Source organism: Xenia sp. Carnegie-2017, unplaced genomic scaffold, assembly GCF_021976095.1.
Source record: "Xenia sp. Carnegie-2017 unplaced genomic scaffold, XeniaSp_v1 HiC_scaffold_21, whole genome shotgun sequence".
NCBI lineage: Eukaryota > Metazoa > Cnidaria > Anthozoa > Malacalcyonacea > Xeniidae > Xenia > Xenia sp. Carnegie-2017.
In genome coordinates, this window is record NW_025813484.1 from 6,226,291 (window position 1) to 6,243,804 (window position 17,514).

The 17,514-nt window shown below is 33.9% G+C and overlaps 2 long non-coding RNA genes across 2 annotated transcripts; one reads left to right on the plus strand and one right to left on the minus strand.

Moving 5' to 3' along the window:
• Positions 1 to 5,462: 5,462 nt before the first annotated feature.
• Positions 5,463 to 6,296, minus strand: LOC124443481. The gene is made up of 3 exons (XR_006947671.1): positions 6,238 to 6,296; positions 5,643 to 5,696; positions 5,463 to 5,571 (listed from the first exon to the last, which is right to left on the minus strand). It is a non-coding gene; the product is annotated as an uncharacterized LOC124443481 (long non-coding RNA).
• Positions 6,297 to 9,165: 2,869 nt separating this feature from the next.
• On the plus strand, positions 9,166 to 10,127 carry LOC124444217. The gene is made up of 2 exons (XR_006947885.1): positions 9,166 to 9,237; positions 9,557 to 10,127. It is a non-coding gene; the product is annotated as an uncharacterized LOC124444217 (long non-coding RNA).
• The last annotated feature ends 7,387 nt before the right edge of the window (positions 10,128 to 17,514 follow it).

Below are 17,514 nucleotides of genomic sequence, written 5' to 3' on the forward strand. Positions count from 1 at the left end.
TATATTAGTACGAATTTTAACATAATTTTGATAAGGTTTAGTATGAATAATATTTTAAAAGGCACGATGATGCCACTAATTAAAGAAATAAAAATAGTATTCTCTTACTTTGTTTTGATTTACAGAAGCAAATAACAGAAACAATGACAACAAGAAATAAGACAGCTGTTGAGGCACCAACAATAACGCCCATAACGCTAAAGTCTTTAGTTGAAGAGAACGACACTAGGAAAAAATTATGAAAGTGTTCATGTCAATTATACTTTAGCTCGTTTGTTGAAAACTTTTCCCTGTAACGATATGTCCACAAAGCACATATGAAATAACGCGTATACGTCAACGCTAAATGGACACACTTTTTCGTCAAGAGACAAGATTTGAATCTTGTCCTCGTCAAAGAGATACATCCAATACATTGTTCGAACATTGTCGGTTGGCCGTTCTTTTTCTACTTTTTTTTTGTGCGTAGCTGTTGGGGCTTACCACTATGTTTTACTGCAAAAAAGTAGAAAACGGCCGACCCACCAAAAAGCTACATCTATGTTCGGACTTGATGTGCAAATAAACGAAAAACTTAGATTATGTACTTTTAACCACTTTCAACAAAACATACTAACGGAAAGTTTCCTTGTAACGATACTTCTAATGCTATGACCATAAAAGATTACAATAACCCACATCTGTTTCACTGACAGTAGTTTAAAACAATCACTCAAAATGTCATATAAATGAATCCTTCAAGCGATTGGAAGCGTCAAGTACATCTCATTGTCAATTCAGTCTACCCCCATTTACGCTCGGCGTACATATTTTTGTAGTCTACCTACAAAAATTATTTACTCATCAACATAGCTAGATATCAGCCTCGTACCCATGCGCTTTGATGCTCTGAACTGTTGGACAATGTTTTCATTAAACACTGATGTTGTTGAAATACTTCATTGTTATGTTGCATCAGTGGAGTTTTTTGACCATATATTCATATTACAATATTATAAAAAACCAAGTGGCATCAACATGAACTATATGGTATTTTATAAATTGAATGTCACGTGACGTGCGTGGGCATCGCGCATTTGAGTGGCTTTTACCAGCCGATTACGTGTGTGAAGCTTCCCGTAATTTTCCCAATTGTTGTTCGCCTCGCGAGCTCTTTTTCACACATTAAAGCCGTGCGAATCCCAAAAACGTGTCTGGAAACGTGTCTTTCCTTCAGCACATTTTGTACCATCTTGAACATACTGTAAATTTATTCCATCATTCAAAAATAACATTGGAGTACTATTGTTGATAGTGAAAAAACTCATCAAAAAAGAAGAATAAAATTCACAGAAAGAGACATATAACCTACATGCAATACGACTTTCTATCGAATGTGTTCGCATACGTTTATATATTTACTGATACTTTAATTCAGAAGGACGGAATTCCCTTCATTGTGACGTGGGCAATGGTATAATATGCTGCCTTTTAGTATTAACCTAAAGTTGTCAGGAAACTGAAGAGTATTGGAAACATTGTGGGAATCATTATGCAAAATGACGTCACAAGTTGTATAAATTGTAACAAAAACGTCAAAATCACGAGACTAAAAAGAGATTTGCCTTAACTGTTTTAGAAAGTAAACTGTCATTTCAAAAGTTCTACTCATTTCAAACATAATTTAAGTTGCCAAATTTTCATTTCATAGGCACTTTTAAGTTTTTTATATATACATTGGACGAGTCTTATATCTTACTCATCAAACGAACTCACTTCATTGTCTTTGCAAGGTAAACCATTGTAGAAATAGTGATCTGTAGGACACTAAAATATATACATAAGACCCAACTATATTATCGCAAAATCTTGCATTCGACCTTGGTCTCACCCAAGCATAAACTAATCGTGAATGATATAGTGCAACTCATCATTCCAATATCACCAGTGCAATATTCTCTAAGATCGCAGTCATCTGTTTTCTTACGACAGAAAGTCCCTCGAGGTTTCAACTTTTGAAAAAAGATTTACACTAAACAATGTCTTCATCTCTATTTATAAAATAAACACAATGAAACGCGTGCGCTGGTTGGTTTAGAGCTGTGTTTGCATTAGCTTGTGCAAAACACATCTGAGCTCAACCAATCAAATCAATCATAACAAATTAACAATCAATCAGTCAAAGAGAATTTGCAAATTGATCATGAATACATTTTAGAAGAAAAACTTAAACGTTTATTTTAAATTTGTCTGCTTCGCATTATTGTTATTTTATAAAAGAAATAAAAGATGTTTTTCGTGTTTGCACTGGATAATGCAAATCTCGGAGACGTTTGTGAGAACTCTCGAGCATGGGTAACCCTCGACCTTCCGTCCTCGGGCTTGCACTGATCTGCTCTCGAGCTCTCCCAAAGGTTTCTTCGATTTTCATAGGCCTGTGCAAACACAGTAAACCTCTTTTGTTTCTTAAATGTTTAATAACTGCTACAATTCAATAAAGTTCACAGGCGACAAACCCGACTGCGAATTCTATCAAAACACTCGCCATGAGCGCACAACGCATCAGGATGAAGCATCCGAGTGGTAGAATTGCAACATTTGTTTCCAAATTTTTCACATTCCTATAGCGTCATTCGTATGACGACATTGATAACACAACATAATCTTGACGAAAGCATGTAAAAAAATTCATTCACCGTTTGAGTTCACAATCACACTGTTCCCCCTCTTTAACAAAACCATTACCACAAAGAACACCACCGTAAATCTTAAACATTGCAAACATTGATATATTGTCATAAAAGAAAAACTATATGTTTAGTAAGGTTCGTTGATAAATTGAATTGGACGTTATATACCTCATCTGGCTCATTAAAAATACGATCTGCATAGCCATTTTCCAAGATACTTTTTAACTGATTTAGACTACATGATGAGAATTTTGTGGAAGGTGCTCTAGCAAAACAAAGATTGCAAAAATTTTATAAACATTACAAGGGAATCTTGGGTTACCACAAATTGAAACATGGACTAATAAGGGCCTGTTCATATCATACGTGCCAGCCGGTTAAGACTAGATTGCCAATTTGTATTTGCATTCATATGAGTTGAGCTTACCTTGGTAAAATGTGCGAACAAATGTTGTATCTCGCGTGTAAATTGTTATACGTTTAGATTCATACATCACATTGCTATGTGTCACATAGTAATTGTTTAATGAAGGTGGTGATGGCCCGACTATACATCAGAAGTATCCTCTGATGTATGGTTTTAAAGAAATTGCAAATGCTGTTGTACTCTTGCAGTTACCTTGTCTTGTGACGATACATAATGCAGAATGTACCTTTTGTGACAAGGGAAGGGGCTATGCAGAATTTTTTTGTGTAGAACATACTGGGTTTGTTAACAGTCATTCCAAAATTAATTCCCACTGCGTGCGCCATAGCTCCTGCAGTCACTGCCGCTAGATCATGATAGTCCTTAAGTAAAAAGAAATGGATTACATTATTACTGTAGGTTGATGTGTTGTAATAATTTCACTATTATTTTATAAATAATTCAAATTATTACCTGCACAACAGCGGCTGATCTTCGACTACAAATGCCCGTTTTTTCTGCAAAACTCGCATATGGCGATCAATTGCATATTCCTCTATTTGAACATTAAAAATATATATATTCGTATTGAAAAGTTCACTGATCATGGTCTCGATCATTTCACAGGTACGTGATAAGTTGAACATTGCCTTTGCCTTTAGCATATTTATTTTCTGTGTATGCTAAGATGTTATTCAGATTTGACTCATTTAGTCCCATCAGGGCGATAATTTCATCCATTAATGTTTCAACTCTGACTAAGGCAATTCGTATATTATGGACACGATAGATCTGTATAATGAATGTTCATACGAAACAACCTGACTCATGGATTTTGCAAAACCTGACTCACGCATTTTGCACAACCTGACTCATGTATTTTGCACAATCTTTTTAGTGTCATGCAAATTCAATAATTTACCGAGTCTAGATGGTTCACCAGATATTTTGTTCGTAATGTAACATTTCCTCCATATTTTCATACTATAAAACAACTTTAATTGTTGAATTACTTTAATTAAAAAATTGTGGAGATGTGAGATGATTTTATTGTTTGAAAAGCTAAGACTGTTTTTTTAAATGCATGTTTATTTATTTATTTAACTAAAATGGTTTTAGTTTTTCCTAAAGAGCTACTTCTAAAATTCTCAACCTTCAAAATACACTTCGCACAGAAAAATATATGACAAATATTTTATGAATTCAACTGTAAAAATTTCATATTGTTTGGAAAATGATAAAAAGCAAATCGGTAGTAATAGAAAAGGAGTTTTTTTGAGCACAAAAAGTTTAGTCGGATGATGATTTGAATTATAGTGATAGTGAAGAAGCTTGCGAAATTCCAAGTTTGGACACTCATGGTTTGCGGAGAAAGTTTTTCAAATTTTCAAAATTCAGAACTTCTTTTCCAGTGTTCACAGAAAACTTCAAACATATTTGAAGTATACTTCATCAAAAGTGTATGAGTGTATAACTTTTTGACGGCAATAGTTTATAATTCCCGAATTTATAACATATCCAAGTTCCATTATAGTAATTTACAAGCTCTAAACTTACATCCTTTTAGGCATGTAGCCACCGATTTGGAAGTGGTACAGTTGCTTGATGAAAACGCAGAAGGAACGATATTGAAGACTGTCTAGTCTAGGAGATCCCTACAAATTTTTAAACCCTCACGGTAAGAGGCTCCAAAATCTCTGACATTAGCTTCCACAAAAGACAGCCTCCTCCCAATTTTCGGAAAGGGGTACCACCAGGCCTACTTTTTTGGTTGTGTAAACATAACAACAACAAAAAGCACTGATCTGTACTTCCTGTTGCAAAACTTTGGTGCAATAACGAACTTAGAAACTCACATTCATCACTTTCCACAATTTTCACAGTAAAACTAAAAAACGTGTTGACAACATAAAAAAACTACATGATTTTATTTTATAAAAAAATTTTGATTTCCTCAACTACTTTCCCACCACACCCAATCTCGAACATTTATGTAAATTTTATTATTTTAACTCTATTTCGTGAGTAAAAATCAAATATTGCGACTTTTTTGAACATGCACATGGTTAAATAACTAAGATAAAATTTCGATGGCGAGTATTAATGATAATGTAAAAGCTGGCAGGACTTCATAGCAAAAATCATGCAAGATTGGAAACTTAGGCTTTATAACGAAAAAATATATAGATATCTTAATCAGTTGATTTGAGTTTTTTTCAAGAGTTTAATGTTTGTTCACCCGAATGAACTATAAGATCTACCTACGTACGATAGTTTACGACGAAAAACTCCACATATTTTGTTTCGCTCTATACATTTCTTCTAAACTAAAAATTATATAAAATATATATATATATAGATATCGGCAAATTAAATCAGTCCTAGAGTCGCTTCTAAAAAAATCATTGACAAGTCACCCTTGTTTTTAAGTCATTTGAACGTTTATAAATACATGCATTATATTTTTCAATGGAGTTGCTCTATGCAAACTATGTCCTAAAAATAAAGAAAAACAAGTGCAAAGCGTTGTAAATGTTACTAAGTGATAATAGTAATAACACACATACCACAGGTAACCTCATTAAATTTCAGATCTTCTGTATTGAACAAAATATGACTTTCTACAGACAAAAACATTGAATAGATAGTTGAAAATATTTTAAACGAAATATTTTACGAACATTTTAGCTAATTTGTCATGGCATATATTATTTGAGCTGCCAATTTATTGTATAAAGTTTTTTTTTGTGGGACAGTTTTCTTCATGAGCTCTTAGTTTAAACAACACAATTAATGTACTTCTTTCCGAAGCAAAACTTCTATCCGATAATATAGTTAGAAAATCACATTCGTTACTTGATGCAATTTTCAGAAAGTAAAACTAAAGAATGTAATTGGCACAATGAAAAATATCTGGCTACATGTTTTTAAAAAAATTCCCGATTTCCTCGAAAATTTTTCCACCCCTCCCTAGTTTTATAAAGCTTTGAAATGGCTTACATAGCTATCTTAAGATTTTAAAGGTCGAATAAAATACGTTCCACTATTTGTTGTGATAATTCTTCTAAAACAACAGGAAAATAGAATAAAAAGTACTAAGGCTACTTTATTTCACCATGTAATTTTTGCTATCTAATCACTGGTCAAAAACAATTTACTTACTCTATTCCATCACAAGTACTCAAAGAAACATGAAAATTTTCTGCACCAGTAACAGTTCCATGATAAAAACAATTTTCATGGATTGTCTACAAAGACGAATCAACAGTATTGGTGTATAAATGGAGACATTTTGTTGCTATACACACGGTAAAAAATCGTAATGTGTCCAATCCAACTGCTACTGTTCAGTTGAATCAGTTCAAAGTGATGGATAAAAACTAACCTTTATTCATCGAATATGTGTCCCTTTTCCCGTTTTTGGTTTTCGTCTTGGCTCTTCTTCCGAAGCTAAAATTGCCGTGAGACTGTGTTGTTCAAAGACATGTTGAGTGTTTGCGATGAATTGTTATACAGGCTCTCTCTGTACAAAAAAACTTCCGCTCGATATTTCTCAGTAAAGATATTGACCTCAGTTAATATAAGGGCTTATCAAGAACGCGATGTATTTATGTTTGCATAATGTAAGAATAGCTGAGGAACTTTTACGTTATTGGCACAGATCTCTTAAATACAAATTAGCTAAATGCATACAAACTTGAAAACATGATCTATTTGTATAACTAACATATGATTGAAATCATTGCCATTCATGTTAAAATGCTCCTGTACTATTCTTAAATATTGCAAACAAAAAGACGCACTGATTACTCATTGGCGATTATTTATGCTAAGTGAGTTTTTTCTCATGCGATAGCTATCTATAAAAGTGGTCGTCTGCTACAACATTCCCAAAAAGTGTTAAAAATGGGCAGTAACTACAGCATTAAAATAGCAAACAGTACGTTCAACGATGTGTTTGTTAAAGTGAACTCCGACAGAAATTATGTAAAGGAAGCAGAAGCCAAAATAAAGGGAAGTATGGGGGATAAGAGTGGGTCTGTTATGACTAAGATGGCGTTTGAAAATATAGTAAATATATGTGGATACAACAGGATTCCTTCTACAGAATAAATTTCTTTTGATATTCCACAAGGAAAAGATGAATACTACGTATCAGCAATCGTGTGGTATTTCAACCCTACCTCAGCGCTTAGACGGCCTCGACGGAGGTTACCGAATGACGTCAAACAGGTATATAATTAACTGCCAACTGACAGATCTGAAAAAATACAAAGATTTCCGACAGAAAATACTTGATGAAGATAGCGACAGTTGCATACACGATGTATTTGTGTTTGCATAATCTAAGAATAGCTGAGGAACTTTTACGTTATTGGCACAGATCTCTTAAATACAAATGAGCTAAATGCATGTAAACTTAAAAACATTATCTATTTGTATAACTAACATATGATTGAAATCATTGTCATTCATGTTAAAGCCAAATTGCCATGAGACTGTGTTGCTCAAAGACATGTTGAGTGGTTGCGATGGATTGTCATACAAGCTCTTTCAGTACAAAAAAACTTCCGTTCGATATTTCTCTATAAAGACATTGACCTCGGTTAATATAAGGGCCTATCAGGAACACGATATATTTGTGTTTGCATAATCTAAGAATAGCTGAGGAACTTTTACGTTATTGGCACAGATCTCTTAAATACAAATTAGCTAAATGCATGCAAACCTGAAAACATGATCTATTTGTATAACTAACATATGATTGATTCATTGTCATTCATGTTAAAGCCAAATTGCCATGAGACTGTGTTGCTCAAAGACATGTTGAGTGGTTGCGATGGATTGTCATACAGGCTCTGTATATACAAAAAAAACTTCCGTTCGATATTTCTCTGTAAGGACATTGACCTCAGTTAATATAAGGGCTTATCAGGAACACGATGTATTTGTGTTTGCATAATCTAAGAATAGCTGAGGAACTTTTACGTTATTGGCACAGATCTCTTAAATACAAATTAGCTAAATGCATACAAACTTGAAAACATGATCTATTTGTATAACTAACTTATGATTGAAATCATTGTCAATCATAAAAAAGTTCCTGTACTATTCTTAGATATTGCAAACAAAAAGACGCACTGATTGTTCGTTGGCGATTATTTACGCTAAGTGGGTTATTTTTTACGCGATAGCTATCTATAAAAGTGGTCGTCTGCTACAACATTCCCAAAAAGTGTTAAAAATGGGTAGTAACTACAGCATTAAAATAGCAAACAGTACGTTCAACGATGTGTTTGTTAAAGTGGACTCCGACAGAAATTATGTAAAGGAAGCAGAAGCCAAAATAAAGGGAAGTATGGGGGATAAGAGTGGGTCTGTTAAGACTAAGATGGCGTTTGAAAATATAGTAAATATATGTGGATACAACCGGATTCCTTCTACAGAATAAATTTCTTTTGATATTCCACAAGGAAAAGATGAATACTACGTATCAGCAATCGTGTGGTATTTCAACCCTACCTCAACGCTTAGAGGGCCTCGACGGAGGTTACCGAACGGCGTCAAACAGGTATATAACTAACTGCCAACCGACAGATCTGAAAAAATACAAAGATTTCCGACAGAAAATACTTGATGAAGATAGCGACAGTTGCATACACGATGTATTTGTGTTCCATAATCTAAGAATAGCTGAGGAACTTTTACGTTATTGGCACAGATCTCTTAAATACAAATGAGCTAAATGCATGTAAACTTAAAAAATGATCTATTTGTATAACTAACATATGATTGAAATCATTGTCATTCATGTTAAAGCCAAATTGCCATGAGACTGTGTTGCTCAAAGACATGTTGAGTGGTTGCGATGGATTGTCATACAGGCTCTTTCAGTACAAAAAAACTTCCGTTCGATATTTCTCTGTAAAGATATTGACCTCGGATAATATAAAGGCTTATCAGGAACACGATGTATTTGTGTTTGCATAATCTAAGAATAGCAAAGGAACTTTTTCGTTATTGCACACGAATCAATCTCATGATGCCAATGTTAGTGAGGGGCCACTTATGCAAAACTTCCTGGCGTCAGCCAGTTATAAATTCTAGTTTGCTGGGGTATCGGGAAACATTTCTGATCCTTCTCCGCTAAAGTCAAAAACGGTGAGTACAATGCTTGAACACAACGTTTTCTTGCTTGAATGTATGTTTACACATCACATGGAATCTTCTATAAATGTAGTGTATAGTTGATGCATATATTGGGACTTGAAATCCAAAATTTCAACTGTCAAATGTAAAACATCTTGCCTATTGGATATAGCTATTGCATTATAAAGTAAATTTCTGGCATATTATTGTTTCATCGCCTCGACAGTCCACCTTCCAATGATTCCATTAACTTAACCAAAATCAACGTCCGTCGATATAACCATCGTGATTATACGCGGCCATAACGAGTTATTTTGTTAACGCATTTTAGAAACATTTCCTGTTCATTTAAAGAAAATGGATGCACTTCGTGGAATAACATTAACCAAGAAAGATTTCGTCGAAAACGTGACCATACATTGGAAGCAAGGCGCTATCCTGGGAGTTGGTGGAGACCGGTCACAAAGTTACGACATTTTCAATTATGAAACTCCCAACGGAGGCTTGGTTCCAGTGTACATCCAAAGTGGTTACGAAAAACCTCAGGAATTGAAAATTGATGGACGCCTACAGTACGGAATGAACGACGGCGTGTTCTTCCTTGTGTTCCATGACAAGAGTCAAACTCCATATCAGCATCGGTTCATTCAAAATCAAACGCAAAAGCAATTGTATAATGCCAATGCTTTGTTGAAAACCTATACTGGAGGGATGGCTGATTTTTCATGGATAGCAGGAGACTATTTGCGTAACTTTAAGTGAAACAGATATTACGGACAATAACATTGATCATAAAAGTTTGTTGTTTAATTGGTAACTTGCACGTATTGAATGTATACCATTATGTAGTACGCGTTCTCACATCACGATTTGGTTAATTAATAAATTTTTCTGTAAACAAAGACCCGTTTCTCTTGCATTCAATTTTTCTTGCATGATGAAGAAGAGGCGTTTCAGTACAGAAATATTTGGTCGACACATAGTTTTGAGCAATTTTCCATCAATAAGTGCCATTATAAACATTGTGGTTTCAATTTCTTCAAATCGCGTTTTTCGGCAGTTTGATTATAAGTAAACGTATGCTTTCAGGGATATTCGTGATTTGTGATTTTACTAATACAATTAAGATAAATAGTTGAAAGCAATGCAATGATAGTTCTATTAAAAACTAATAACGATACCTTAACTATTGAAAACGTCAGTTAAAATTGAGTGAGTTTTGTGGTATTTTGAAGCACCAACATAAAAGAAAGCGTATTTACATTTACGACTTACAAATATATTTTTATCGAAAATGTATTTCAATTGAATAAGGTAACATACAAATATTTCATTTTTGATTTATTGCACAATAAATTAATAACTAAAGAGCTCAGGCCTTAGCGTAGAAGCCATACAGGGTTGGATTACTAAAAAATTTAGAGTAACAACAGCTGCTCCGATCTGTTGTGGATTAACAATCCACAGCAAACAAATAGTTGATGTTCAAAATGTTGAAAACTTTGGCGTTGTCACTAAAACTTGATTTAGTTTTGATAAATGTAACTTATGATACAAGCGACGAAAACGGAGCTCATGCTAACAATAATACTAGCTCTAAACAACGAACAGTTCCAGGGACTATGGCTATGTGACCGCCTGGTTCTTAAAGGTGTGGAAAATTTATCCATATCATTTCTTTTACTTTTGGAATTTGGAAAGTTTCCTGTCAATTGTTGATAAATCTATCACTCTCCTTGATTAATGCCTGTTAGCCTACCATGTTATTTCAGCACGTTTTAACTTTTTAGGTCACCTATCAGAGATGTCCCCAAAAGAATTCAAAGGAATCACGCTGAAAACTCGTACTTGCCCATCCTGAATCTGTGTTGATTTTGATAACTTCCTTGAAGGCGAATTATGTCAGTATGTTGCATATGCCAAATTCTTCGAACATGACAAACCAGACGACATTGGCTGCAAGTTCTTCTTGCTCAGGTTAATCATGTCCAAATGCTAGCAGACTTCCTTTTCCAACGTCGAGATTGCCTTGAAAATTTATCTTGTACTTGATGGTCACCAGGCACGTCAATGGTTCAATACCAGGCCAATTTAGCGATAATGACCATAGAATCTGACGTCATGTGTGACTTGGATCTATCTGTTATCATTAAAGAGTTTGCAGTACAAAAATCAAGAAAGGTTAATGTGTAATGTTTTCACACTGTCAGAAGATGAACTTTAGAGATGATGGCGATAAAGATGATTGTATTGTATTGTTATAAAAAGGCCCAAATGTTTTTGCCCTTCTTTTTTGGACGCGTGGGCTGATTTCAGACCCAAAGAGGTGTTTATTATTGTAGTATTTTTTGATAGCTATTATTTTTGCTTTTCTCTGAAAACTAGGAATATCACATGTACTCGAGTATTTTGGCTGAGTTTTTCTACCAAATTCTGAATTTTGGGAAATACGTCTAGGAGAGTTCTTTCTTATAATGAATCAACTATTAACGTGGCAATTTTCTAAGCAACATGAAGTTTAAACCAAAAAAAAGGCCTCCCACCATAAAGTGGGCCCCATGCCTTCAATGAGGTTAATAAAGCCATGATGAGCATGCACTGTATCAACAACGTACAGGGGATGCCAGACTTTAAGACGTATAATAGAAAAGCAGAATCATCACATACAATTTTTGACGTAGTTCCGCTCGGTGACGCAACTGAAGAAATAATATTTACTCGTAGATATCATCAAATTAAAGGAAATCAATCTCAAGAGCCGGATCGATTTTATCATAATACTCAAGATACTTCATATGCTAAATCAATGATTAGAATGCATTCAATTAGGATAAGTGTTATTTCTCTGATATTTGTGGTTTCTTTTATTTCACGGTTTCAAATGTTTTTTATTTGCTAAACATATACGAAATTATATTCCAAATCTGATATGTTTCTGCCCCATGCAGAGCTTCTTTCATGTCTTTAAAATCTGTGTTATTGATACGGTGTATCCTGATAGAAGCTGAAACGTTAGTCTAGATGATTTTTATAAGTTCAGATTTTTTTAAAAGGACTAAAATTTGTGGGCAAAACCAAAACGAATAAAATATTTGATTAGAGAAAACAATACTATAGTTGAAACACGAATGAGTTAAAAAATGAAACTATTTTTAAAGCATTCAAAATAAATCATTTCATTGAACTTTTTCTTAGGTAAACGTGTGACTTGATTTTAATTGAAAATTCAAACTTCTGCTAAAAAAAACAAAGGATAAAAGAACATGCACGAAATATTTCTCGTTGACCTTAGAATTGAAAACAATTATGAACTTTTTAGCTACTCGTTTGTATAAATGTCACGTTTATATATGGCCTTATAAGGCCTGAGTATGTAATAATCGTATAAGCGGTGACGATAACTTAACGAAGAAATCAAAAATTTATGAAACAAAGATGTTGGGATGGGCCAATGTAATTTCAAAAACCAAGCTTTGTCAAGATTTTAAAATTCCCAGGACTCATTGAAAGTTATTGCTGCATTCAATCAAAGAAACAATCAAAGAAATTGCCTTTCTTAAATTTTAAAACTCTCCGTTTTGCGGGAAATTCTATGGAACCGATTCATTAATTATGAAGAATTAAATAAAAGAATTGTCCTTCATTTATATCCTTCATGATTAAGCTTATTCTCAATAAGCTTTTCACCTAAATTTTCTAGAAGAGCCATATAAAAGTTATTTAAATAAATATAGTCAGCACCTTGATGTAGTACCTCGGGGAATCTCAAATAATACAGGGTGAATAAAAATGAAATCTTTAGAAATTAAACGTACATGTTTATTATTTCATATTTACATGCTTCCATACTCGTACATATACACAAGTTTTTTAGCCCATGAAAATTTGACATGACTGGAACATTTTTAAAATATGCCTTGTAGGAAATTGATTCGAATTTGCATGTTTTCGGACCAGAGGGACCAGCATGTGTGATTTGGCTTTAAAATTTTGATAACAATATGATTTCTTAAGGTATTTTTATACACCCTAAAATTTTCATTGCAAATATACACTCGTCGAATGAATTTATTTTACGTTTTTTTTAATTCACTGCATGTTCATCTTGAAATCGATTGTTCAGCGAGCAACATAACTGGGAATATGTGAAAAACAATCATTCCCAAAGGAGTCGAAGGAGAAAGAGATTTTCGCCATATTAGAAGCCAAACTGTTTGTTTCCAACAATAAGCCATGTATCCTGTTTGTGTGCCTGTGTATGACTGGCCCTAGTGGAATTCCTTTTGTTCTATTAGAATATATGCGAATTCCACGAGTCCAATTATCGGGCATCGCCTTTTCATCAATTCAAATGAGGAATGATAAACATGTATAAAAACTGCTGGTAAAGTACATATATGTGTTATTAGCTCACTTATGTCCTAGAAGATGACGAGGAAACGTGCTTCAAAAATGAAAGTATAGGATGAAGTGGTTAAAGAGGTAATCGAAGTGTAAACGAGCGGGGGATATACTTTGCCAAATCGGTCTGGTTGCGATCTCAAGAAAGAAGAACAATATTTTCAATCCTTGTTGTAAAAGAATTCAATACAGAACTTCTGTGTTTGCTGTTTATTGTATGAATATATACTATTTACGAAGTTCTAATCAGGTTGGAAAATTTTGATGGCGTTGTCGACTAACGGAAAGTATTAGTTGATTATAGTTTCAGGCATATGCCTCGAAGATGCTAGTTTTTATGAATAAAGTGTGTGTCATATCTGTAAACCGTTGTAAAATTTAAGTAAATTTGCTTCTCACTGCAAACTGTTTGAAAATGATCGTACGGAATGGTAAATTACACAAGATGAAAAAATCATGTTATACACTTAGTAATGCAGTTTTATTGTTCTGTCAAGTTTAATTCGGAACTTGCATGTTTGTGTTAGGAAAATTAAGCTCATCATCGAGAAGGCAAATCTTTATAACCAATAAAATGTTTGTCTGTAGTTTGGATTCGTTGCAAATGCAGTTGTTCGTGAATTTAACAGTGAAGGCCCGCCCCGTTATGTGTGTGGTCAGCTACATTTAAACCGAATCAACTCTAATGTAAACATTTTATTGATGTGGCTCCTCACATTGGATGGAAGGTATTAGCGATGCTTTCTGTTTTGTGTTTATCTTATACTTCAAAGTTCAAAACATGAAATCTACTTCTATATCGAAATCGAACGTCTTTTTACGATGGGTAATACTGACAGCTGTATTTAGTCGGAGGTATAGTGGTATGGCTATACTTATGTGAATGTAATGAATACTAGACAAAGTGTACCACAGCCTTAGTGTGGGTTTGTTGATAAACAGCATGCTACTTGGAATGCATGCAATGATGCACCGTGATGATGTAAAGAAGATGATAAACTATGCAATGTGAACGTCTGAAAGTTACAAAATGTAGGTTTTGGATTGCACTTGGATATGACGCCATATTTGGTTTGTCTCGTGTTCGTAAAATGAAAGTCATTCAGAAGGGAGATACGGGAAATATGATGTACACATTGGTGTTACCAACATTGTGGTAGTCAAGTCTACGATACGTGAAGAGTGTTATCCGAGAAGAAAACAAGAGTAGATGAGTTGTCAACTATTCAGGTTTTTCGTTAATTATTTTATAATAGAGAATGCTTGAAATACACAACACAAGGCAATTGCATGCGTAATACTGTTTTGAATGTGAAAAGACGTTTTTTTCTTTCATTGAGTATCGTATCGTTTCAAAATACAAAACCATTTCCAGATAACAAATACGGCTAACCTGACGTTTACTCCTCATTTGACTCTGAAGATGACTACCGCTAAGGTTGTCGAAACGTCAGTCAACAACAACAAAAACAGTCCTTCTCAGGACTTTATTAACCTGGACGATCATCATTTACAAACATATAACGATACTCCCGGGTTCAAACCATTTACTTTAAAACCATTTCCCTTACGTCGAAGTTCCTTTGCATTTAAAATTGTTAGATCCCCTAGCGTTTAAACGATAAGTGCATGTTGCAAAGATTTTCGACGTAAATTTTGACTGAGTAATCATCGCAAAAATGACTACAGTAAAAACGTTTATCCACTTCTTTAAAATGGGCAGTTAGGGATTAGATTTACCACATTAACAGTAGGGATTCAAACAATTTTAATTCTACACGAAGGCAACATAAACTCGTAAGTTTTTAGAAAAATCAGGTCTTTTTCATAAAATAACTTCAAATGCTGCATGGAGTTGGCAACTATGACGTGATGAATTTATCAAAAGATGTCGTTCACTTGAAAAGTGACTCTTCTGGCAACTTACTTGGCCATCTGTATTACACACGCATCTACGCAGAAACATACTTAAAACTCTATCTTCAAGGTAGCTAAATGGATTTCCTGATGACATTGAAATAACTTGAAAACATCGTTATTAGAAGACTAAAGAGAGCTGCAAAAAGCCAACAAAGAGAACATATTTTGACTTTATCATAAATGTTGCTTTGATGGATAGGAGCCTTATTCACTTCACAGTTTTATCATGTGCATATAGAGATATCGTTACAAGATTTAACATTTTACAGCTATAACGTTGACCACAGTGATTCAAAAAGCATATACTTAGGTTGCAGTTTTTAATTAGGTGTACAAGATTTCGTATTTTAAAACTTTGATATTAAGCACAGGGAAGCACATAGCGCATGCTTAGGTTGCATTTTTCAAGTAAGTTAAAATCTGACCTGACTGCCCCATTTTAAAGATTGCTTAAAAAAAGCAAACCAGCGCCCTGAATGATAAGTGGAAATGTGGAATGATTAATGAATCTCCTAGTAGAGAACTAGCATTTCCTTAATAGTTTGCTTTTTAAAAAACTTGTTTCCATTTGAAAAGTCAATTTAATAATTGGATACATCAAAACTAGTGCATGATGCTGCCAAAGTATAAAACTATCTGGATTAGCCGTCGAAAGCTTAAAATATCCAAAATTGTTTTATGATTTTCGTATTGTCTAAGCATCTGAAAAATTGAAACTACTCTTTGTTTGCTCGGAAGGTTTTTTACCAGGTTCGCTGGTTTTCCTTCCATTTCGTTTCGCAAAAAAATGAGTCCGTGATATGGGCCCGCAAATGATGACAATAATTCAGATGTTTTTGTGTTCAAATTCATTTTTATGGTTGAGAATTTTTGAATTTAAGCATTTCGAATTTAAGAGTTCGGCCTCTGGGTTAGAATTCCAGAACACCATGTATACAATTGGTATAAAAGTGCAGAATGAGGTATTGATTTGCAGATTTGTCTGTACAAAATCTCGTCCATCGGGTGACATGTCATTAGCAAACAGTTTTTTGATTTCAATAATCGTTTGAAGACTAGACAATTTACAGTTTAAGTATAAGTATACAAGAATGGACAAATTATCATCGAAAGTCTTGTAGGACAATCAATTACAAAAATGTATGCATTCGATGAAAAATCTTACATTTAGAAGCTTTTGTTCTTGATTTACAACTGTTCTCTTTGGATTCACCGAATATAATGTTGCCCAACCACTGTAGAAGGTGCTTACGCTAACACCACGGCTAACAATGATAAAATATTCAGGTGCTTACGCTAACACCACGACTAACAATGATAAAATATTCAGGTGCTTACGCTAACACCACGGCTAACAATGATAAAATAGAGTTTTTTTGGACTTACTGTGTAGGAAAACTAGAAATTTCCATGTACACGTAGTTTGATTTTGTATAAAAGAAACGTTGCTTTTATCATTTTTATCGATTATTAAAAGACAAAAATTTCTTGCTCTTATGCTACAAGTGTTTATTACTTGAACTACAACTGCTTTTGTGCAACTAGCTACAATTGCTTACAATGACACCAAACAACATATGAATTCTTCTTCTTATACATTGCAGGACTTTTACCTATGGCGAAATTCAATTTCAAACAGAGAACATTGTATGTTGCAACTCTTATTTAGCTTCTTAATTCTGTTTTGAAATATATGTCTTCCTCCTTATTACAAGTTGTCTACACAGCAAATTTAGTCACGAAATGTTTCTAAAAACAAATGGTCTAGCGACTTTGTCATCTAATTTCTACCTCTTTCAGCATCTGCGTTGAATTGTTAAAGTTTTGAAATAATTTTATCAATAAACATAAACGTAAATGTCTTCTGCCAATATTGTTTTAAAATATACTTTTCATTAGTATAACCGTGTGTTTTAATATGCGGTTTGCGTGACTCTCGGCAGGTGAAAGAAGCCATTATTTACCACG